The 24591-nt window shown below is 45.7% G+C and overlaps 1 long non-coding RNA gene across 1 annotated transcript; it reads right to left on the bottom strand.

Moving 5' to 3' along the window:
* Positions 1–22386: 22386 nt before the first annotated feature.
* On the bottom strand, positions 22387–23951 carry LOC141568618 (uncharacterized). Its single transcript, XR_012491788.1, has 2 exons — positions 23885–23951; positions 22387–22858 (listed from the first exon to the last, which is right to left on the bottom strand). It is a non-coding gene; the product is annotated as an uncharacterized LOC141568618 (long non-coding RNA).
* Positions 23952–24591: the final 640 nt, after the last annotated feature.

The raw sequence follows: 24591 nt of genomic DNA, 5'->3' as shown, positions 1-24591 counted from the left end.
CCCCCCAGAGTCTGATTATTTCCTTTTCTCCAGGGCAGCTCCCCTGGTAAAAGCCCATAGGCCCCATAGGGGAACACTGAGGGAAAGAGGAGCAGTATAACTTTTTGCTAGAATATCGGGGTTCTTCCACAAGGGGACCGAGCCTCCCCTTCATTTAAGAAGTTCGGGGTCTGGCAACTGACTGAGGGCCCTAATTCTGTTTTGATGACTCAGAGCTTTGTTCACTTGGCTCTTCCACTTGTACATATCAAACAAGAATTTAGGAGACTCTCCATCTATTTCTCTCGCAAGGACACCGTGATCACCTAGCCAGAGCCATAGCTGTCTGTGAGTCACAAGGCTACGGTTAGTACCTGGACACTGCTGTCCCTCACAGCTACCACACCCACTGTGCCTTTGGGGACTAAGTGCCACCGCTCGTCCCTGCCAGCCTGCCATCCAGTTAGCCCTGTTGCATTAAGGTTTCCCAGTTCTGTGACAGCACATGCCACTGTAATTTATGACCGGAAGAGGGGAGCAATCACCGAGCTCTTCAGGGATGCTGGGGCTCCCCTCACACATTCATTTCTCGTGGTCATAGTGAAAGGTGAGTCCTCGGGACCCTTCCAAGGTCAGTGAGCACATGTGAAACGGTAAGTCCGCTCTAGCATGCCAGTAACCGTAAGCCTTTGGATGCCTTCCTGCATAGCATTCCAGGCAGTTCTGCTATTTCAGCTGCATTTAGTGTAGACCACCGTTTGGTCCATGTCTCAGCCAACCAACCCGACAGTTAGAACCCTGTCTAACCCCCAACCTATAACATTAAGTCTAGAATATCTGCTCTGTGGGCCTAATAGCAATAAATCTGGCCTTCCAACCTGATGTCCCTTCCACAATTATCCCACGCCCTTCATAGCCATTCCACACATGTTCCCCGGGTTCATGTCTGTATAAACTGGAGAAAATCACGTAGCTTTTCTGCAGTGTAGTACACCTGTTCGTGGGTCACACCTTGTATCAGCCCTAGTGGTGTGTACGTGACTGGAGTGCACTTATTTGTCTAGAAGCAAAGAGAGCTGGTGAGGGTGGGTCCTGCGGAGAACCAGCCGTGTCTGGCTGGGCAACTACCTCAGGGGAGACTATTAGTTTCCTCAGGCTGGGTTCACCTCCTCAAGTGGGGCTGCTTCTCTTGGCACAAAAACAAAATAATTGGCAGGATTTGCCCATTCAACGCCCCAGCTTGATCAGCCTCTTGCCAAATGTGCCCACTCCAATTTTCAGGATCCAGCAAATGAGACAATTACACATCATTGAGGCAAGACATCAGCTCTAAAACTCGGCACCACTTCTGTGTGGGTCCCTGCACTAATGCACCGTCGAATCTGGTCAAGAAGAACCATCAGACAAACCCAAGTGGGGGACATTCTACAAAAGCAAACGGGCTCTTAACAATGTTGACGCCATGAAAGACCAACTGTCGGAAGGACTGTCACAGATACGTAGGAGACTAATGGATCCCGGCAGCTAAGTGCAGTGTCAGGGCCTGTATGGATTCTGAACCAATGAAAACGTGTTGTTACAAGGGACGTTAGTGGCACAAGTGGCAACTTTGAACAAGGCCTGTAGATATGAGGCCTCAGGGGAACCAGGAATTGAGGACACAGCAGGAGAAAAGGTGACATAAGTAGGAATAAAGATCAGGCAAGAACAGGGGATGCAGATTTTCAGTTTATTGGTTCACATCAGGCTGGCGTGTGCTCCACCGACCAGCTGTGGAGGCGCAGGGTCCGTGCTCCGGGGTTCCCGGGGCAGCCACACACGGGCCTATGCGGAAGGCGGTCAGGCGATGGTTTGGGGTGATTTGGTCCCCTGGTCACCAGGACACAGGGATGGTGTGGACCAGAGCTCAGAGGCCTCACCCAGAACTCTCAGCAACAGGGAGGCCCAGCAGGGGGAGAGGAGGAAGAGGAGGGATTTGGCCATTTGCTGCCCCCACGTGTGCTCTTCCTGCTCAGGGTCCACTTCAGCAGCACGAGCCTCCAGAGGCCTGACCACTGCCCCCTCCGCAGCAGCTGGAGCCCCCGCCACAGCAGCTGGAGCTCCCCCCATCACAGCAGCCGGAGCTCTGTGGCTCGCAGCAGTCAGAGCTCCGGTGTCTGTTGCGGTGGGACCTGTGGCGCCTGTGGTGGCTCAGGCAGCAGCCCCCATGCCCAGAACTGCAGCAGCTCCCATGCCCAGAGCTGCAGCAGCCCCCAGAGCTGACACTGCAGCAGGAAGAGACTGGAGGGCACTTTGGGGGACACTTTGGGGGGCATTTTGGGGCAGGGCACGGAGGACACTTGGGAAGGCACTTGGGAGGCGGCTGGCACTGCTGCTGGTTCTGCTGGCAGGACATGTCGGCAGGGAGGGTGGGCGTTCAGGAGCTGAGGGAGAATCAGACAGCAAGTCAGTGCCCGACACACACAGGGGCCGCCCTCCCCTTCCTGTCCTTTCAGCATCATTCTAACCCCTTCATTTTGAACTGTTGCAATGGAGGCTTAGATAATTAAACACTGGAAGTTTCGTTATTTCTAATTGTTGCTCAAATGCTCTTATATCCTCTCTTTTGAAGTAATGTTCTCATGAATCTTTTTTATCTGATAATCAGAAAACTGAGGCTGCAAGATGTTAAGAAAATGTCAAATCAAACATCTCCTAGGTAGAGACAATCTAATGCAATTATAGCACAAGAATCCTTGAAACCATCTAGGGAGCAGTTTAGAAATGAAATCATTTCTTTGGGAAAACAGTATTCCGTCTTGGGGAATTTTCTGGATATTCTCGCCCTTTAGGGCACAGAAGTTCACAATGGCAAAGGAAGTTGGGGACGACCTGCGAGAATATCCAATGTATTCTGGGACTTGCTCCTTGTTCTCTGACCCAGTCCGGGGCTCTGGAGTTTTCAGCAGGCTCTCACCTCAGACTGATTCCTCAGCACCCAGGTTTGAGTCATGTCTGCTGAACTCTGCAGACCCACTAATCTCTGTGCTTAAACCAAGGCCATCAGCCGTGATTTCCCCTGTACCGGCTGAGAACCACTGTTCCCATCTCAACTTTTGTGGGAGGGACAGTTATGTTTCCAAAGGTTAATTTCCCTTTTGGAACACAGTTACAAGTAATACGGTGGTCAGTGTGCAAATCCCTCGGACCAGAGACCCAACAGGAGCGGCTGGGTTTGGTGTCTCTAGAGGACGGAGTCACAATTACACAACCGCTCCTCTCTTGTCCCCAGCCTGTCCTCACTGGCCCCTCCTGCAGTCTTCCAGAGACTTCTTCTTTTGCCAGTAAGGAAGCAGCCTGCTCTCAGGGGCCCTAGCCCCACCAGCACTCTCCCCACACACTCTGCAAAGACCCCTCCCCGCCTGCCGTCCTGCCCTGGCCTGAGCTCCCTCCTGGAAGGCCCTGCCCCGTCCCCAGTGGACACTTACCAGGTACAAAGCAGCACAGGGTCTGTCACCACCTCAGGAGGGAGTGGATGGAGGTGCTGTGGCCCGAGGCCCTTTTATCTGGTCCTGGGCTCTGCCTCAGCCTGTGAGACAGGGCCTGGGCATGAGGGCACCGCCTCCTGCCACCCACATGGTCCTGTGACAGGTGATGACTGACAGCTGCTCCCTGCCTCCCTCCACGGGCTCGGGGCAGCTGCTCCTGGCTAGGAAATACCTGCTTAAAATGGGGGACTGTGGTGGTTAAAATGGACAGCACCATTCCCAGAGTCCTCTGCTCCCTGGTTTTCTATGAAAGGTGGCTCTCTTCACGGCCCTCTATTCACACTCACCCCGGTCACACTCTTCCTTTCCTTACCCCCTAGATATTGATTTTCCATCTGGACTTTTGAATCTAGATGGCTTGGTGTGAAAATCTACATGTCTGAGTTGTGTGTGTTTGTGTGTGTGTATTTGTGTATAACACACTGCTTGACAAAAGAGGCCTTGGAGACCTCAGCTTCCTTCCATTGGCTCAGGAAGGCTGCTCCTGGCTAGAAACAGGGCTGCTAGAAATAGGGGTGGGGTGGGAAAATTTCTACCGCCATTTCCACCTCATCCTCCGTGGGGGGTAGCTGCTTGGAGGGCTCTCACCTCTCATTCTTGGAAGCCCCCCCACCCCCAGCAGTACCTTTCTTGCCTCCCAACTATTTAATGACTATAACCTATAGTTTTAAAAGAATTCCTGTATATTTTATTTACGTACTGGTACCCCTGACACAACATATAGTGGGCGAGGTTTCAATTCTGTAGAAATGACATTATTTCTGAGGTACTCAGCTGGAATTTGCTCTTTTCCTTAGCATAATTTTTTTGAGTTATTCAGGTTGATCTGTGTAGCTATACTTTACTCATGTTTACAACGGTGTAGTGTCCATCTTATGAGCCCGGCGTGATTTTGTTAGCCTTTCGCTTTTTCGAGGGGCACTGAAGTTGTTTGCACTTTCTCCTGTATAAACACGGTAGCTATGGAAATTTCCGTGCGTGTCTGCTTGCATATATGCTGGAGAGGCTCTAGGTTAAATACCTGTAAGTGGCACTGTTGAATTTTAGATCCTGCTCATCTTTCCACATTGGCCTTACCAATTTCTGTTTCCACTTGTGGTATATAAGCATCACTCTTCCTGCACACTGTTGCTGAACTGAAACCAGGGCCGCTTGTTGCGTGTGAATCGGTCTGTCCTGGTAGTTTTAATGTGTGTTTCCTGCTTAGCAATGATCCTGTTTGTTGGCCACTTGGGCTTCCCCGAATTGTTCTTATTTAAGAATGATTTTGTTTTCTATTTGTCTCTTTTTGCTGGGATCTGTAAGTGTTCTTTATATATTCTGGTGACTAATGCACTATTATTGAGTTGTGTATATCTTGTCCCGGTAAATTATTTTCTTGTTTGTTTTTTATTGGTGTTATTTGATGAACAGGTGTTTTATTTTTACCATAGCTACATTTCTGCAATATTACATTGTTTGCACCTCATGTGATTTAAGAAACAACAACCGTTCATGAGCGCAGAAATCTATTCTTTTCTGTTTTTGTTAAGAAGTTGTAAAAACATCCTTTCTTTTAAAAATTAAGTTGTTATTCAACCTAAAAAGGAATTTTTGTACATTTTTAAATATTTTTTAACATTTTTCCAAATAGATAAGCAGATATATCCTTATCATAATCAAATATTTTATTTTCCTCACCAATTTAAATATCTCTTCAGTCAATAACCGAGTTTCCATATTTATGTAGGTATATAATTGGACGAATAATTCTTTTTATTGCCACTTTCTCTGTCCCTGTGAGACTATCCTGCTGCCTTAATTACTATAGTTGTATAATCAATTATGGTATCTAATCACACAGGTTCCATAATTTTGTCTCCTCCTTAAAACTGTCTTGGTGATTACTAGACCTTTGTTCTTTCATAGAAACTTTAAAGTCAGCTTGTTATTTACCACAAATTAAAATAAAGAAAAATGAAACAAAACATCATTAGAATTTTGATGAACATTTTATTGAATACACATGCGTTAATTTGTGAAGAATTGTTAAATTTTGTAATTTTCTTTTTCATCCGTACATGAGTATAGTATGTCTATTCATTTTGATATTTTGTAATGCCTTTCAATAAAGTCTTCTCATTTTATCGAAAAGATTTTACACTACAATTATATTTTAGGTATTATATGTATTTTATGCTATTTTAAATAGCAATTTTTAAATTATGTTTTTGAATTAGTTATTGCTGGTCAATATAAGTCAGACTTAAACTGTATTCTGATCTTATATCTTGCAACTTTTCTAACTTTTACTATTATTTTAATTTCCTGTAGTGATCATTTTTATGTGTATGATTTTCTTTATCAAATCTTTTCTTTTTAGGTTATATTCTTAGAAGTTCAATTGCTGTATAAAGAAGTATGCTAATCTAAAATTTTTAACTTGTTTACACAACAATCATTATTTATTGGAAAATGAATCACTAAATTCCCATTCAAATGGTTATGTGTATATTTCCAATAACAAAAGACCCATTTCTGAGCACCTTCAGCAAAACTGAGTTTTGTAATCCATTTTAAGTCTTTTTTGGTTCTGCATAAAGGGGTAAATCTGAAAGACCTCATCCCTGAAAAGCAATCCTTTATTTTATTTTATTTTATTTTACTTTATTTTATATGTAATTCTTTGGTTATTTGTATATGCACAACATGAAACAATAAATTTCAAAATTTGTTGGTCATTTGTATTTCTTTCTAAGTTATTCATGTGCTTTGCCCATTAGTTTGTAGATAGGTTTGTTTATTTTCTATAAAATTCTAAGAACTTACGGTTTATTATGAATTTTAATTCTATTACTGACTTGTGTATTTTATTTTTCCTCAGCTCATTATTTCTTTTCCATCTTTTTTATGATGCTTTCTACCATAAAGATCTTTTTCTATGTGGTGAAATTTATCAATATTTTTTTACCATGCTTAAACTATTTGACCCAACTACTTATAACGAAAGAATTAGGTACATATTCCAGTAATTTTGGAGTATTAATTTGTTGTTGTTACTCTAAACAGAGACTTGTGGTGCTGGCTCTGGGGCAAAGCATAAAATTCACTGGATCTGAATTAAGTCTCACCAGGTCTCAGCATTTTCCCCTCCTATGTCCTGAGATGATGCGATCCTGATGACATAAAAAACATACCTGTTCAGAAAATCAATCCTTTGCTACTGCACATTGTTTAGATTAAAATGGTACCCAAGCCACTGAGCTTTAACGGCAGTCCTCAGGACATTACATCATGCCACCATGCTATCGTCCACACCCATGTCAGGTTAACTGGCGGTCGGTGCTGCTTCTCGTGGCAGCAGAACTATGCCCAGAATAGCTGTTGAGTCTTATCATCCTTGGAATGAGTGAGCTGGGCTCCTGAACCAGAGCTACCAAGGGCACCGAGTAATCAATATCTTGACTATACGCTCATTGAATATGCTCTATGAAACAGCATGAGCCATACCCAGGCAGTTCGGTGGCAGATTTCTGCAGGGTGACAAGCCCGATGCATTGTAATGTCACTATCTCAGAGTGAGGCGTCTGATCGTGATGGCCTAAGTCATACTCAACGTGAAGTTAATGCTACTGTTAATGAATAGATTTTTAAATTGATTATCTGTTGAATGCACAGCCCTCTATTAGGAGCGGCTGATGGATACAGATATATAAGACACATGCTAGGGATTCAAGAAGAGTTTATTCTAAGTGTATTCAAGAGAAAAGACTCATAACAGATATCACAACAAGTTATAGTTGAACAGCACTGTTTTTTAAATGCCTTGATCATGGAATAAAGCATGGACGTTTCACAGGAAGGAGCAAATTCAAAGCAGTGAAAATCAACCGTTTAGTCTTAAAAAGATTTCTAAAGGGAGGTAGCAAGGCCTAACCTGGAGATGCAACAGGGAGTTATATTGCACAGGCCTCACACGTCAGACAATAGAGACTAAAGCTCATCGTGGACCCAGTGGGGCCCCCAGGATGAAACTTCCTTAATGATATGGGGCAATTATTCCTGGGGTTGAGGGATGGAAACCCCAATGAGGAGTAGAACAAAGGAAAAATAAGGCCGATGAGAGGCAGAGCAATTTAAGGAAAGCCAGACACAGGTGAAATCAAATGCTGACAGAAACATGGTAACGTGTGTGTGTGTGTGTGTGTGTGTGTGTGTGTGTGTATTTAATCTCTCCCATAGTCTCTGTAATATCTCTTAGTAGAAGTGTACACAAGTACACACACACACATATCTCTATCACATAATAATAGGATTCATGCTGCACAAATGACCTAGATACTATGAAATCAACATCTGGGGTCAGGGAATTCAGGGGTTAGGGAAGTTCAGAGTTCTTCCCCAATCCTGGAGGGAAGTGGTCTCTGTTCACCGATCGTCCTAGCTGTAATTCTCCGTCACCTGATCACTTAGTTTATGAGTTAATGACTGCAGTGCCATAGAGGTGGCTCATTCTCTACTTACTATCCGCCTAGATGTGAACTGTTGTCCTTCTTAATTTCCTAAAAATGGGAAAAATTTCAATATTCCTTTCAAAAAAAGCCTGTGTTCATACGGATAACTGAATTGAGGCCCTAAGAGACTGAGAGTTGAAAGAGTGGCTTATAAAACAGAAAGAGACAAAGAAACCATCTGAAGCATTAGACACTGTAAGTTTTTTTAAAAAATGAACATGTTGGCATTTTTTTAGAGAATAGAGAATGTTATAATTCTCTGCCAGAAATGTCCTCTGTGTTAGCTCACTGACTCTCACATACTCTTGGAGAGTTATTTTTACACCATCTCTACTGAAGACTAAAAAACTGAGAACAAGAAGGATTTTTCACAAGATCATACAGCTAATAGGTGACAAAACAAAGGTTCTCTTTTAGGTCTGACTTTTTAACCAGGGTTTTAATGGCTATAACACACAAACATACACATAGGCACACACGCACACACACACACACACACACACACACACACTCACATTCACATAGAAGATAATAAAGAGTTGGAGATTCTATGAAACTTGTTTTAAATTAGATTGCACGGAGCCATTGAATTAAGACTTGGGAGGCCAGGTTGGGAACTCAAACTCCAAAATAAACCCAGGCAGGTATTCTCCAGGGAAAGACAGATAGGAATTGATTGTAGGATTTTTTTCTCTCCTGCTTACATTTCTTTTTTCTTTCTTTTTCGTATCTTCTCTTCATTATGATTTTCTTTTATTTAAATTTATTTTTGAACTACAGTTGACATTCAATATTATATTCGTTTCAGTTGTACAGCATTGTGGTTAGACATTGATACAACTTATGAAGTGATCCCCTGATAAGTCTAGGACCCACCTGGCACCACACATAGTCACTACAATATTATTGACTATATTCCCTAAGTTGTATTTTACACCCCATGGCTATTTTGTAATGGCCAATTTGTATTTCTTAATCCTTTCACCTTTTTCACCCATTCCCCCCACCCACACCCCTCCCATCTGGCAACCATTAATTTGTTCTCTTGTATCTATGAGTCTGTTCCTGTTTTGCTTGTTCATTTATGTTGTTTTTAAAATTCCACATATAAGTGAAATCATATGGCATTTGTCCTTCTCTGTCTGGTTTATTTTACTTAGCATAATACCTTCCAGGTCCATCCACGTTGTTGCAAATGTAAGATTTCATTCTTTTTTTATGGCTGAGTAAAATTCCTTTCTATATGTACCACATCTTCTCTATCCAATCACCTATCGATGGACACTTATGTTGCTTCCATCTCTTGGCTGTTGTAAATAATGCTGCAATGAACATAGGGGTGCATATATCTTTCCTAATTAGTGTTTTAGATTTCTTTGGATAAGTCCCCAGAAGTGGAATTGCTGGGTCATATGTTAGTCCAGGAGAAGCTGTCCTAGGTCCCCTAGAGGGAGTCAGGGAGCAGCTGTCAGTCATCACACAGTCACAGGTCACAGGACCATGTGGGTGGCAGGAGGCGGTGCCCTCATGCCCAGGCCCTGTCTCACAGGCTGGGGCAGAGCCCAGGACCATATAAAAGGGCCTCGGGCCACAGCACCTCCATCCACTCCCTCCTGAGGTGGTGACAGATCCTTTGCTGCTTTGTACCCGGTAAGTGTCCACTGGGGATGGGGCAGGGCCTTCCGGGAGGGAGCTCAGGCCAGGGCAGGAGGGCAGGCGGGTGGGGCAGGGAGTGTTGGAAGCCAGGAGGGTAGAGGGAGAGAGGTCTGAGGAAGACTGAAGAAGGACGTGCATGGGGAGTGGGCCAACTGGACCACGAGGGAGAAGTGGACGGCCGTGCCTTTGTGCTGGACCGAATGCCAGAGGGAACTGAGGCCCTGACCATGAGCCTCTTCTAGAACAGTTGTCATGAGGGGGCTTCACCTTTGAGAGTAAAATTACAACGCTCCTTGCAAAAATGAGCTGGAGATAGCAGTTCTCAACCCATAGAGAAAGAGCTAATCAGAGGCTCCTTTGGGGCTTGATAAAACCCACATATCTGTGGATCTGAAATGGAATTGGGATTCTGTTTAAGAAGCCAGACACAAGAAGGTGAGAATCACTGAGCCCAGATGTTAGGGGGAGAACGTGGGGTGCTGAGAATGGCAGGGCATTAGACTGGAGCCAGGAGTGCAAATCCCCTTAATAAGCAAAGATACTGTGGATTAGCTTCAGTAATGAACTTGGTCCTGAGACCAGCCGGCCTTGCAGACCATTTACAATCTGCGTATTTAAGTCTCTACAGAGGAAAATTACCTAGGAAGTTACAATCATTAATTTCCTTTTTTTTTTTAAAGAGAATATTTACATTCTGAACCGGTTTCGTCACTGGGAAGTTTCAGGGTTCTGGTATACATGACCAAAGAAATAACCTCTTTCATTACTAGATATTTAGTTGTGGCAGGTTTTATTCTTCTTAATTTTTGCCTCATTTCCTTCTGTGTAAAGGTATAACAATCCCTGAGTATTGTAAATAGAAATTGTGAGAATCAAAGGAGATACTGTGAGAGCATCTGGGCAACAATTAGAAATAACGAAACTTCCAGTGTTTAATTATCTAAGCCTCCATTGCAACAGTTCAAAATGAAGGGGTTAGAACGATGCTGAAAGGACAGGAAGGGGTGGGGGGCCCCTGTGTGTGTCGGGCGCTGACTTGCTGTCTGACTATCCCTCAGCTCCTGAACGCCTGCCATCCCTGCCGACATGTCCTGCCAGCAGAACCAGCAGCAGTGCCAGCCGCCTCCCAAGTGCCTTCCCAAGTGTCCTCCGTGCCCCGCCCCAAAATGCCCCCCAAAGTGTCCCCCAAAGTGCCCTCCAGTCTCGTCCTGCTGCAGTGTCAGCTCCGGGGGCTGCTGTAGCTCCGGGCATGGGGGCAGCTCTGGGCATGGGGGCTGCTGCCTGAGCCACCACAGGCGCCACAGGTCCCACCGCAACAGACACCGGAGCTCTGACTGCTGCGAGCCACAGAGCTCCGGCTGCTGTGATGGGGGGAGCTCCAGCTGCTGTGGCGAGGGCTCCAGCTGCTGCGGAGGGGGCAGTGGTCAGGCCTCTGGAGGCTCGTGCTGCTGAAGTGGACCCTGAGCCAGGAAGAGCAGATGTGGGGGCAGCAAATGGCCAAATCCCTCCTCTTCCTCCTCTCCCCCTGCTGGGCCTCCCTGTTGCTGAGAGTTCTGGGTGAGGCCTCTGAGCTCTGGTCCACACCATCCCTGGGTCTTGGACCAGCCGCCCAAATCACCCCAAACCATCGCCTGACCGCCTTCCGCACACGCCCGTGTGTGGCTGCCCCGGGAACCCCGGAGCACGGACCCTGCGCCTCCACAGCTGGTCGGTGGAGCACACGCCAGCCTGATGTGAACCAATAAACTGGAAATCTGCATCCCCTGTTCTTGCCTGATCTTTATTCCTACTTATGTCACCTTTTCTCCTGCTGTGTCCTCAAGTCCTGGTTCCCCTGAGGCCTCATATCTACAGGCCTTGTTCAAAGTTGCCACTTGTGCCACTAACGTCCCTTGTAACAACACGTTTTCATTGGTCCAGAATCCATACAGGCCCTGACACTGCACTTAGCTGCCGGGATCCATTAGTCTCCTCCTACGTATCTGTGACAGTCCTTCCGACAGTTGGTCTTTCATGGCGTCAACATTGTTAAGAGCCCGTTTGCTTTTGTAGAATGTCCCCCACTTGGGTTTGTCTGATGGTTCTTCTTGACCAGATTCGACGGTGCATTAGTGCAGGGACCCACACAGAAGTGGTGCCGAGTTTTAGAGCTGATGTCTTGCCTCAATGATGTGTAATTGTCTCATTTGCTGGATCCTGAAAATTGGAGTGGGCACATTTGGGAAGAGGCTGATCAAGCTGGTCCATTGAATTGGCAAATCCTGCCCATTATTTTGTTTTTGTGCCAAGAGAAGCAGCCCCACTTGAGGAGGTGAACCCAGCCTGAGGAAACTAATAGTCTCCCCTGAGGTAGTTGCCCGGCCAGACACGGCTGGTTCTCTGCAGGACCCACCCCCACCAGCTCTCTTTGCTTCTAGACAAATAAGTGCACTCCAGTCACGTACACACCACTAGGGCTGATACAAGGTGTGACCCATGAACAGGTGTACTACACTGCAGAAAAGCTACGTGATTTTCTCCAGTTTATACAGACATGAACCCGGGGAAAATGTGTGGAATGGCTATGAAGGGTGTGGGATAATTGTGGAAGGGACAGCAAGTTGGAAGGTCAGATTTATTGCTATTAGGCCCACAAAGCAGATATTCTAGACTTAATGTTATAGGTTGGGGGTTAGACAGGGTTCTAACTGTCGGGTTGGTTGGCTGAAACATGGACCAAACGGTGGTCTACACTAAATGCAGCTGAAATAGCAGAACTGCCTGGAATGCTATGCAGGAAGGCATCCAAAGGCTTACGGTTACTGGCATGCTAGAGCGGAGTTATCGTTTCACATGTGCTCACTGACCTTGGAAGGGTCCCGAGGACTCACCTTTCACTATGACCACGAGAAATGAATTTGTGAGGGGAGCCCCAGCATCCCTGAAGAGCTCGGTGATTGCTCCCCTCTTCAGTCATGAATTACAGTGGGATCTCCTGACACAGAACTGGGAAACCTTAATGCAACAGGGCTAACTGGATGGCAGGCTGGCAGGGACGAGCGGTGGGCTAACCGGGTCTGAACTGACAGATTCCAGTGACTCAACACATCACTTTGCACCTTATTTGGCCAGGTCGGGGCTTATGGAGATCACGTGGTCAGTGGGGTTTTAGCTCAAGTCTATCTCACAGTGGCCCCAGTGGGTCCTGACCCCGCCTCCGGTCATTTCCCCAGTTCTGGAAAGCAGATTTGGCACCGACATACCCAAACTGGCAGAACAGCCACACTGTTTCTCTGCCCTGGGGGTTGAGGGCGATTATGGTGGGAGAGGTGAAGTGGAAGCCACCAGAACCGCCTCTACTAGGAAATACTACGTCAAATCCAAACCACATCCCAGGAGGGCTTGCAGAGATCAGTGCTACCGAGAAGGACGTGAAGGATGGGGGGATGGTGATCCCACCACATCACCACCCCACTCACCGCTCGGCCTGTGCAGAAGACAGATGGAGCGGGGAGAATGACAGGGGGTGTGGTAAGCTGGATCGTTGGTGACTCCACTTGCAGCTCCTGTACCCGGTGTGGTCTCATTGTTGAGCAAGTTAGCACACCTCCTGGTACTGGCATGAAACTACCATCTGGAAAATGTACCTTTCTGCACACCTGTTAGGAAAACCCACCAGAAGCTTTTGGTTCTGGCTGAGAAGGCCCGCGATCCACCCTCCCTGGCCTCCCTCGGGTGACCCACTCTCCTGCCCTCTGTCATCGTGAGTTCTCAGGAATCCTGACGTCTTTCCCTCCACCTGGCATCATACCGCTCCATGCCATCAGGGGTGTCACGCTGACTGCCTTTCATGAGCAAGTAGCAGCAGCGACTCTAGACTTATGAGAAGACCTCGGCGTGTCACAGGGAAGAAGATGACTCGGACCCAAACCCAGGGGCCTTCTCCGTCAGGGAAATTTCTAGGGCCCAGTGGTGTGGAGCGTGTGGAGACATCCTTTCTGCTGTGAAGGAGAAGCTGGTGCCTCTAACCCGCCTATAAGCAAAGATCAGGCAAAGCACCTCCCCCGTGGGCCTGTTTGGATTTTGGAGGAACATAACCCAGTGAGATGTTTTTGTGTGTTTACTTATTTTTGAATTTATAACATGGGTTTATATATTTGAAATATTAATTTCTTACTATGTGATACTTTATGCACTATTAAATTTAATTCTTATGTAATTTAATTTATCAATTTTTTTAATCTATTATGAGATTTTTGCCATTCTTAAAATAGTTTCCCCTACTTAATAATTAAGCAACAATCATCTATATTTTCTCTTCCTTTTAGAGTATTGTTTAATATTTTATAATTAAAAGCAAAATTTGCAGGGAGTAGAAAAACCCCTGAAATTCGTCAATGAGTTAGTACATAGCCCTGAAGGAAGGCGAGTGGGAGGATACAGAGCAAAATTCATTCTGTCTGAATTATTTCCCATAAGATTTCAGCAGTGACCCCCAGTGTCCTGAGAAGATGACACAATGACGCTGTAGAGATAGGCCCCTTGGGTGAATAGGTGACCTCAGAAAACCTTTGCAAGTCAAAACTGTTTTTGAATGGTCCCAAGGCCATTGATAACTAATATCCACGGCCGAAGGGTCAGCCCAAGTGCCATGGTCATGACCACTCTGCTGATCCACCAGCGAAGTCCAAGCAGATTGATAATTCGGGTGCTCCCTGCCTTGGGGCTGAGGTGTGGACCAGGTGACCTCTTCACCCCATCCTTCTAGGAGTCAGGAGCTGCGCTCCTGTGTGAGCCAAGGCACGGACATCCTGGCCAGGCCCCATCACTAAGGAACCACCCGAGCAAATGGCATACCCTGGCGAGATAGTGGCAGGTCTCTGCAGGGTGATGTGGCCACCACACCTCCCTGTGCCCGTGTCAGAGCCTGGTCTTGTATGAGTCACCAGGAATAGCTATTTGGAAACTGTACAGTCAGTGCTAATGAAGTGAAAGGATTTTAAACATCTGTAAGCCTCCCTTGTGGGCATAACCTTGTACCAGTTGCTGATGGGGAAGAAGAATAAGGCACCAGCTGTGCTGTCAAGGGTTTACTAGAATCTCATTGGTAAGCTATGTCACATAGGGATAATGGATTGAGTAGGATTGGAACTGTTGGCCTCAGAAAGGAAAAGATCATGGAATAAAGCAGAGGCGTCGGGTAGGAGAGACACGTTCACAGCTACAGACCAGGGCCACTTGGGAAGCAGAACAGAAACGGAGGAAGTTGAGCAGAGTCCTGTGCACAGAGCCTCAGATGTCAGTCACACGTGCTGACCTTGGTCCTGAACTTCCGGTGGAGCCCTGGTGGGACTTCCTAAAAGGTCAGGTGTACTGATTTCTGGAGTGGGGGCTGGCGGAGAGAGAACACTTTTGGATCCCAGTGAAGGTTAGAATCAGGGACAAAACTCACAGATGGGCGGCAGTGGGACTTCAGGGGAAGCCATGCCTCTTGAGGTATCTGATGCTGAGTCATAGAAAAGATGGACTTTTCTATATCTGGACCTATATCTGGAGATCTATGGATCTGTCTATGCTTACATGTATTTACACACATAATCCTTTATATGTAAGCAGTCTAAAGCACACACGTGGACCTCCTAACGTACACTCACGAGATTGGTTCTCCTGCCCACTATGACCGGGACAGATATGTTATTGAGTCAATCCACATCTTATTCCAGACTCTGTGAAGTTATTTTGGACACTTCTGGAGGGAGGACTCTCTTTCATAATGACTCCTAGCTCTCATTTGCTTTCATCCAATTGGTTTCATAAATGTTTTTGTAATACATTGTCAGAGATTAAAGATGCTCATAAAACTCATTGCTGGTCATGTTATGTCCAAATGGTAACCTACTGTTGGTGATGGTGGTGGGGAACTTCCAAGAATGAGACGTGAGAGACCTCGAGGCAGCACCCCCCATGGAGGGCAAGATGGACGTGGTGGTAGAAATCTTCCCACCCGAACCCCATTTCCAGCAGCCGTGGTCCTAGCCAGGAGTAGCCTCCTCAGCCCCATGAAGGGAGGCAGGGGAGCAGCTGGCAGTCATCACCTGTCACAGGTCCATGTGGGTGGCAGGAGAATGTTCTCTGATGCGTGGGACCTGTCTCACATGCTGAGAGCAGAGCCCAAGGCCAGGATAAAAGGGCCTCCTTGAATCCGTTCCCATTTGAGTGACATGTCACATGATGGATAATAGAGCAGATGGGATTTGAGCTGCACTGTCCTGGCAGGGTAAAAACTGAGGCCTGCAGGGCAGAGAGGGCCATTGAGGCAGGTGAGTTAGTATGACATCAGGTCTTTAGAGACTCCTTGGTAGACGGAGCAAAAACAGAACAAAAACAGAACAGAGGGCAATTGTACCAGGACAAAGACATCATCAGTCATGCTCTGGGACAAATGGGTTTGTTTCAGGGGTCTCCCCCATGCTGAGCAGAAGAGGGAGTCTGGGAAATATTGTATCCATGAGCACCCACATCCCAACATCCCCCTCCCAGGTAGAAATAAAGGTATATAAACATAAGCTTTTGCCTTAGCTAGTGGGCATCCAGCTTCGGGTACCCCCTCCCGCTCGGGAGCTGTACCTCTTTACTTGCTATGATAAACTATCTTCCTTGAGCAACTTTTTGCTTCTCCCTGGCCCATGTATCCATTCTTCGGCTCCACAAGACTAGGAACCCCGGCACTCACTAAGCAACATCCTACATCAGCACGATCAAAGTCCCGAAGGAATCTAGATGAGTTTCAGGACATTTCTGTCGATGGGTGGCAAATGTTTAAACTAGAGATAGAACAGGGATCCACATTTCGCAGTAGGATTTTGGACTCCCTGCCATAAATAGTGTGTGGCCCATAACAACACTTTGGTAATGATTTGGTATTAATTATTTATGGGGATGGAAGAGGCCTTTCTTGGATCTCATAGTGGAACAGAATCTAAATAAAAGCTCTTTTCTAAAAAAAAAAGAGTTATATTTCTTCTTTATTAGTGAGGTAGAATTGGTCTTCCCATCTAATTTTCCAATCTAATTTTGTGGAAATTAGAGACATTTCTAATTTTTCTTTCTTTCTTTCTTTCTGTCTTTTTTTTTTTAAAAGAAAAAGCCATTGTCCCTTTTCCTTCTTATAAAAGAATTGGAAAAGTTATGAATGATCCCATTCATAACTTTTCCAATTCTTTTATAAGAAGGTTTGCTTGTTTACTTTTAATTTATATGACCCCTATGTTTATTAAGGATATTAGTCCTATAACTGTCATGCGTAATCTATGTTCCCAAGTTTTTTACTTTTATCAAACTTCATTTTTTTAGAGCTGTTTTAGAGTCATGGCAAAACTGAGGGGAAGGTTTCTCATATACCCCCTGTGCCCACCTATGTACATAGCCTCCCCCCCGTCAACATCCCCACCAGTGGGACATTTGTTATAACTGGTGAAGCTACACTGACACACATTATCACCCAAAGTCTATAGTTTACATCACAGTTCACTCAGTGTTGTATATTCTGTGGGATTAGACAAATGTATAGTGACAAGTATCCATCATTATGGTATAATGCAGAGTGTTTTCACCGTCCTAAAAATCCTCTGTGTGCTATTTGTTCCTCCTCCACCCACCCACCCGCCAACAACCCCCGAGAACCACTGATCGTTTTGCTGTCTCCATAGTTTTGCCTTTTTCAGAATGTCATATAGTTGGAATCATACAGCATATAGCCTTTTCAGATTGGTTTCTTTCGTTTAGTAATATGTATTTAGGGTTCTTCCATGTTTTTTTTTCATGGCTTGATAGCTCATTTCTACATAGCACCAAATACTATTTCATTATCTGGATATACTACGGTTTATTTATCTATTCACCTCCTGGAGGACATTGGTTGCTTCCAAGTTTTGGCAATTATGAATAAAACCTCTCTAAACATCTGTGTGCAGTGGTTTGTGTGAACATAAGTTTTCAACTCTTTTGAGTAAATACCGAGCACTGTGATTTCTGTACTGTAAGAGTACGTTTAGTTTTAAAAAAATATTGTGTTGTATTTTATTTCACAGGTTTGTTTCATAACCTCAATAGTTATTTCTTTTGCTCTTCTGTTTCCTTTTAAATGTGTTAATAAAATGCTTACATTAAGATTGGCTTGACTCCAGAACCTGATATGGTCATTCTTCTTTTTTTTTTTTTTAAAGATTTTTATTAAAAATATAGCTAACATAAAATATTATATCAGTGTCAGGTGTACACCATAGTTATTCAACATTTGTATACCTAAAGAAGTGATCACCATGATAAGTCCAGCAACCACCTGACACTGTCCCACGCTATCACAGTATTATTGACTATATTCCCTGTGCTGCTCTACATTACATCCCCATGACTTATTTGTTTTATATTTGGAAATTTGGACCTCTTATTCCCCTTCAACTTTTCCCTCCTTTTAAAATTTTTTAATTACAGTTGACATTCAATATTATTTTATATTAATTTCAGGTGTACAGCATAGTGGTTAGACGTTAATATAATTTAAGAAGTGATCCCCTGACTAGTCTAGTACCCACCTGGCACTATACACAGTTATTACCATATCATTGACTATATTCCCTATGCTTTACTTTACATCCCCATGACTATTTTGTGACTACCAATTTGTACTTCTTAATCCCTTCACCTTTTTCACTCTGCTCCCCAACCTCTTCCCATCTATCACCCCAACACATCTAGTACCCATCTGACACCATACATAGTCATTACAATATTATTGACTATATTCCTTATGCTATATTGTCATGCAGGGTCTCAGCTCCCACTCCCCGCACAAGAACGCAGGATACGGTGAGGCCAAAAAGGAACATCCATGGAGCCATAGATAGAGTGTTCATGCCACTATATTCTCGCTGGTGGCTGGGTTGGAGACAGAGGAAGCAGGATCTACACGATCCACAACCTGCCACCCACGTTTGCTAACCCCATTTGCTAGCTGCAATCCACTGTCCGCTTCTCTGCCAACCAACCAACCTCTTGCTAAATGCAATCCACGCTTGCTAGCTCAGCCACGGCAGTTATACCAGTGGCCAATGGCTAACTGGTTACAGCTGATGGCCAACTAGTCACAGCTGATGGCCATCTACTCCCGAGCCAGCACCTTTCCAAGTCAGGCCGAGAGCCTGGAAACTGCTCTCTGGGACTCTGTCCCCACATATACCCTACATCCCCGTGACTACTGTGGGAGAGACACATGGGAGAGGCCACCCTGTGAACCGAGGACATTTGCCACCACTACCAGGCCTGGGGTTGCTCCACAGAACGCTAGGACACCCGGAGGCCTGCTGCCACCTGCCGGCTCCCTTAAGGTTCAGGCTCTATTAGAGCCTTGTGCAGTATGCAAGTTGGTGAGTCAGGGTCTCAGAGAATCACTAGAGTGGGAAGAGTTGTGGTCACTAGGTTAATATCAATGCTCATTTGGTGCCAGTGCTGAGCCTGGGGTCTGCCGGCATCCCATAGTTTTCCAAGGAAGAGTGAAATGTGTGTGGGGCTGGCTGCTTGCTGAGAAAGTGCCTCTAGCATTGGGAGAGTTGGGTGGGGCGGGGTCACAGGGGAGCTCCAGGCCAATCAGATTCAGATTTGGCCTGTGGGGGCGGGTTCAACACAGGAAAGATGGCGCCCAACTGTCGGTTGCATGGGAAGGAGGACCTCACAGAGGATAAATGGCCACTGTCCCCCAGCCCTTGCCTCAAAGCCACATACTTCAGTCTGCACCCTGCATGTCTCCGATGCCGCCCGAGTCATTGTCTCTCCGCTGGAGCCCAAGGTGAGTGCCTGCCAATGAGTCTGTGTGGTCTGTTTAAGAGAACAGCTGGATATCCTGCCGTCTTCCGGCCCACCTAGAGGGTCAGGATCCCCACTATTTTTTACACCCAGGTGTTGTGGGGGCTCCTCTTCCCAACACCAGTACTCCAGGCTGGGGAGCTGGGTGTTGGGCTGGGGTCTGTTGCTCCTTTAGGGGGAAACTTTGGGGCCGAGATATCTCTCCTGATTCTCAAAGGTTCGGTGTCTCCACCTCTCCTACCAATCTCGATATGGCTTCTTTTTATATTTTCACTTATAGGACTTCTGTTTGGCTAGACTTCAGATGGTTCTCCAGGTTGATTGTTCCATAATTGAGTTGTAATTTTAATGTGTTCACAGAAGGACACAGGCACAGTATTTACTCTGCCGTCTTGGTCTCACTTGAGTTCAGTTAGTTTTGGAAGACACTGCCAAACGGTCTTCCAAAGTGGTTTTGCCGTTTTGCATTGCCACAATAGTGAATGGGAGTTCCTGTTGTTTCACATCCTTGCCAATATGTGGTGGTGTCAGTATTTCAGATTTTGGCCATTTTAATAGGTGTGTAGTGGTGTCTCACTGTGGTTTTAATTTGCGTTTCCCTAATGAGGTATGATGTGGAGCCTCTTTTCATGTGCTTATTTGTCATCTGCATATCTTCATTGGTGAGTTGTTTGTTAAGGTCTTTTGTTCATTTTTAAATGGGGTTGTGTGTTTTTTTATTGTTGAGTTTCAAAAGTTCTTTATACATTTTGGATAATAGTCCTTCATCAGCTGAGTCTTTTGCAAATATTTTCTCCTAGTTTGTGGCTTGTTTTATCAGTTGTTAGCATTGTCTTTCAGAGAGCAGACATTTTAATTTAGTGAAGCATAGCTTATTAATTATCTCTTTCATGTATCATGCCTTTGGTGTTATATCTAAAATGTCATCATCATACCCACAGTCATATATACACCCAAATATACCCATATATATACCCACATATACCCACAGTCAGTTTTCTCCGATGTTATCTTCTAGAAGTTTTATAATTTTTCATTTTACACTTAGATCTGTGATCCATTTTCAGGTTTATGTGTGTGTGTGTGCGGGGGAGGTATAAAGTCTGTGTCTAGATTTATGTTTTTGCATGTGGGTGTCCAGTTTTTATAGTACCATTTGTTGAAAAGACTATCTTTCTTCCATTGTATTACTTTTGCTCCTTTGTCAAAAATTCAGTTGACTATACTTATGGGACCTATATCTGTTCCACTGATCTATTATCTATTGTTTTGCCAATACCAAACCGTCTTCATTGCATAGCTTTACAGTAAGTCTTGAAGTTAATTGTGTCCATCCTGCAATTTTTTTATGTTTAATATTGTGTTGGCTGTTCTGGGTCTTTGCTTCTCCATATAAACTTTAGAATCAGTTTTTTTTATATCCACAAAATAACTTGCTCAGATTTTGATTAGCACTGCACTAAATCTATAGATCAAGTTGTAAAGAACTGACATCTTGACAACATTGAGTTTTCCTCTCTATGAACATGTGCTGTCTCTCCATTCCTTAGTTATAATTTGATTTTGTTGACCAGAGTTTTTTTGTTTTCCTCATATATGTCTTATACGTATTTTGTTAGATTTGTACCTAAGTATTTCATTTCAGTGGGTGCTATGATGAATGGTATTTTGTATTTTTAATTTCAAATTCCACTTGTTCATTGTTGGTATATAGAAAAGCTATTGACGCTTACATGTTAACTTTGTATCTTGCCCTTTGCTACGATCCCTTATTAGTGCCAGTTGTTGTTTTTTTTGTTGTTGTTGATTCCTTCACTTTTTCTACAGAGATAATTATGTCATATGTGAACAGTGGTAGTTTACTTCTTTCCCAATAAGTATACCTTTAATTTACTTTTCTTGTCTTATTGTAGTAGTTAGAACTTCCAGTACTATGTTGAAAACACGTGGTGAGAGGGGACATCCTACCTGTACCTGACCTTAGAAAGAAAACTTTGAGTTTCTCACCAAGTTAACTTTGTCCACTTCCAGTTTTTAATGGTGCTTTCTACCATTTAGCATTTAACTTTCCACATTTAAGGCATATAGCACATTTTCCTTTATGTAGTATGAAATTTGTGTTATTGTTAAAATGTTCTCCAAATAACAATTAGCTACCCACTGTATTTTTAGGGTGTTGATTGCATTTATAGTTACGTGACTGCATATATTTGACAAAAGTCATTGAATTGTAAATTGAAAATCAGTGAATTTCATTGTGTGTAAAGTATACAGTGATAAAAGCCATTTTAAAATTAAAAATAAGGATTTATTCACATATAGGTAGTTGTGGGTGTGCACACGTGTGTACGCACGACATGTCTGTTTAAACTGAAGGAGGAGTCAGATGGAGATTGGCGAGGACCAGGGTGAGGAGTGGGGAGCACGGGAGTGAGGAGCTGGTGGTGGGGAAAAGGGGGACACGGTCTGTCTTGTGGCCACGTCTCAGAGTTAGACATCGGACGGGAACCAGAAGTTAAAGGAGCAATGTGTCCAATTAATGCTGCCTCAGGGCCTTGGTTAACAATTGGAAAACAAAGAATTAGAAAAAACAAACATACGAAAATATAAATTTATCTCTGCTGACCCTTGACCTTGCAGCCACCAGCAGAGGAGAGAGGAAAACAGAACCGTGGTGACATAAACAGGAAATTAAATCAGTCGATACCAAATTATTGAGCAGATTCTGTATTTATTGTTTCAATTCAAGCAGCAGGGTACAATACCATAAGCTACAGGGGGACCTGGGTTCTGTGCTTTGGGATTCCCGGGGTGGCCAGTTTTAGGGAAGGAGGTCAGTAACTGGGTTTTAGAGAGAAGTTCTGGGCTCTGGATACCAGGATTGATGGATCTTCTGGGGCAGAGCTGAAGTTTTGTGGCGACCTCATTGTAACTTAGGGAGCTTGGGGCAGAGCACAGGGTCTACTTCAGCAGCACGAGCCTCCAGAGGCCTGACCACTGCCCCCTCCGCAGCAGCTGGAGCTCCCCCCATCACAGCAGCCGGAGCTCTGTGGCTCGCAGCAGTCAGAGCTCCGGTGTCTGTTGCGGTGGGACCTGTGGCGCCTGTGGTGGCTCAGGCAGCAGCCCCCATGCCCAGAGCTGCCCCCATGCCCGGAGCTGCAGCAGCCCCCATGCCCAGAGCTACAGCAGCCCCCGGAGCTGACACTGCAGCAGGACGAGACTGGAGGGCACTTTGGGGGACACTTTGGGGGGCATTTTGGGGCAGGGCACGGAGGACACTTGGGAAGGCACTTGGGAGGCGGCTGGCACTGCTGCTGGTTCTGCTGGCAGGACATGTCGGCAGGGATGGCGGGTGTTCAGGAGCTGAGGGAGAGTCAGACAGCAAGTCAGCGCCCGGCACACACAGGGGCCCCCCACCCCTTCTGGCTGTCTTAGCATCACTTATAATCTCTAGTAGTTTTCCTACTTTTAGTCGTTTTCCCACAGTCCTAAATCATGTCTTTGGAACCTCAGCATATCCTTGTAAATCAGACAAGAGGTTTCATCTACTGGGCAAAGTAGTAAACTAAGACCAAATAATATTATAAAACACGTCTGAAAGTCTAAGGTCCTGTAAGTGGAGGTGGAACTGATTCCGGCTATGCCCTCTAAATCTCAAGTTGTTCAATTTATAGGCCATTTTAAGGGAATATAATTTCTTCAAGGTAAAGGATCGTGGTCATCCCCTTTTGTCATAAAGTCCACGATGACTTTATTCTGCAAGGTCAGCATTGCACAGGACCTTGGAGATGACCCACCTCAGGATGCTCCCGTTATTATGGAAGAGACTGACAACCCCCTCAGGCACTGCAGACCTGGGCCTGGAACCGCAGCTCCCTGATCTGAGTCTAGAGCTCAGGTCTCTTCCCCGCACCCCTCAAGCTGATGGGGTGGTCTGGTGATTCTCAGGCTGGCTGTGTCCTAATCAACATGGCAAGGTTATAACACCTTCCGAGAGCCATGCTGTGGGGGACTCATAAGCCCAAAGGAGCCAGAGGCCCCTGCCCGTGGCCCCCACTCCTCCTCCGGGCTCAGGGGCAGGTCTTTGCCTTCAGTGATGAGCTGTCCTGACACCTGGCAGCGTGGAGCATGGACTCTGTCCCTGTCCTGAGACGCCCCTCCACTGCCCATCAGCGTGTTTCCTCCAGGGCCCAAAGGCACAGCCATCGAGCTCATTTCCCTGTGTCCCCAGCTGCTGCCAGTCCCCTCCCTGCAGCCCTCCCTCAGACTTCCTGCACCCTCCTCCTCTGACCCCGTGGTTTCCCCTGCCAAGCCCCTGCCCACTTGCCCTCCTGCCCTGGCCTGAGCTCCCTCCTGGAAGGCCCTGCCCCGTCCCCAGTGGGCACTTACCGGGTACAAAGCTGCACAGGGTCTGTCACCACCTCAGGAGGGAGTGGATGGAGGTGCTCTGGCCTAAGGCCCTTTTATCTGGTCCTGGGCTCTGCCCCAGTCTGTGAGACAGGGCCTGGGCATGAGGGCACCGCCTCCTGCCACCCACATGGTCCTGTGACAGGTGATGACAGACAGCTGCTCCCTGCCTCCCTCCATGGGCTCGGGGCACCCGCCTATAGCTAGGAATGGGGCTGCTTAGAAACAAGGAGTGGTGGCATTTGGAAATTGACCGATCTGCCACCTCACCTCCTTAGGAATTGCCAGCCCGGAAAGCCTCAGCTCCCGGTTTTGGACCTCGGGTCCCAATCCCTTTCTTTCCTTCTTCTGGCTGATGTGAAACCCATTGGCTCTTGGCAGCCTGTTTTGGCCTATAGTTGAGAGATGCCTTCACACTTCTCCACTCATGTCCAAGTCTAAGCCACCCACCCAGGCTAGCAGGGTCCGCCAGCCTTGCTCGGTAGCCCAAATCTGCCCATCGTCTTTTGTATAGACTGCAAGCTAAGGATGGTTTTCCCATTGTTGAAACGTTCGGGAGGAAAAATCAAAAGGACATGATTTCATAACACCTGAAAATTACATGAAATTCAAATTTCAGTGTTCATAGGGTTTTATTTGGAATTCATCCCTGCTCACATCTTCATTGTCTACGGCCATTGTCGCACTGA

This window comes from Rhinolophus sinicus, linkage group LG14 (assembly GCF_036562045.2).
Source record: "Rhinolophus sinicus isolate RSC01 linkage group LG14, ASM3656204v1, whole genome shotgun sequence".
NCBI lineage: Eukaryota > Metazoa > Chordata > Mammalia > Chiroptera > Rhinolophidae > Rhinolophus > Rhinolophus sinicus.
Note: the sequence above shows the minus strand (reverse complement) of the source record. Positions and strands in the feature narration are given on the sequence as shown.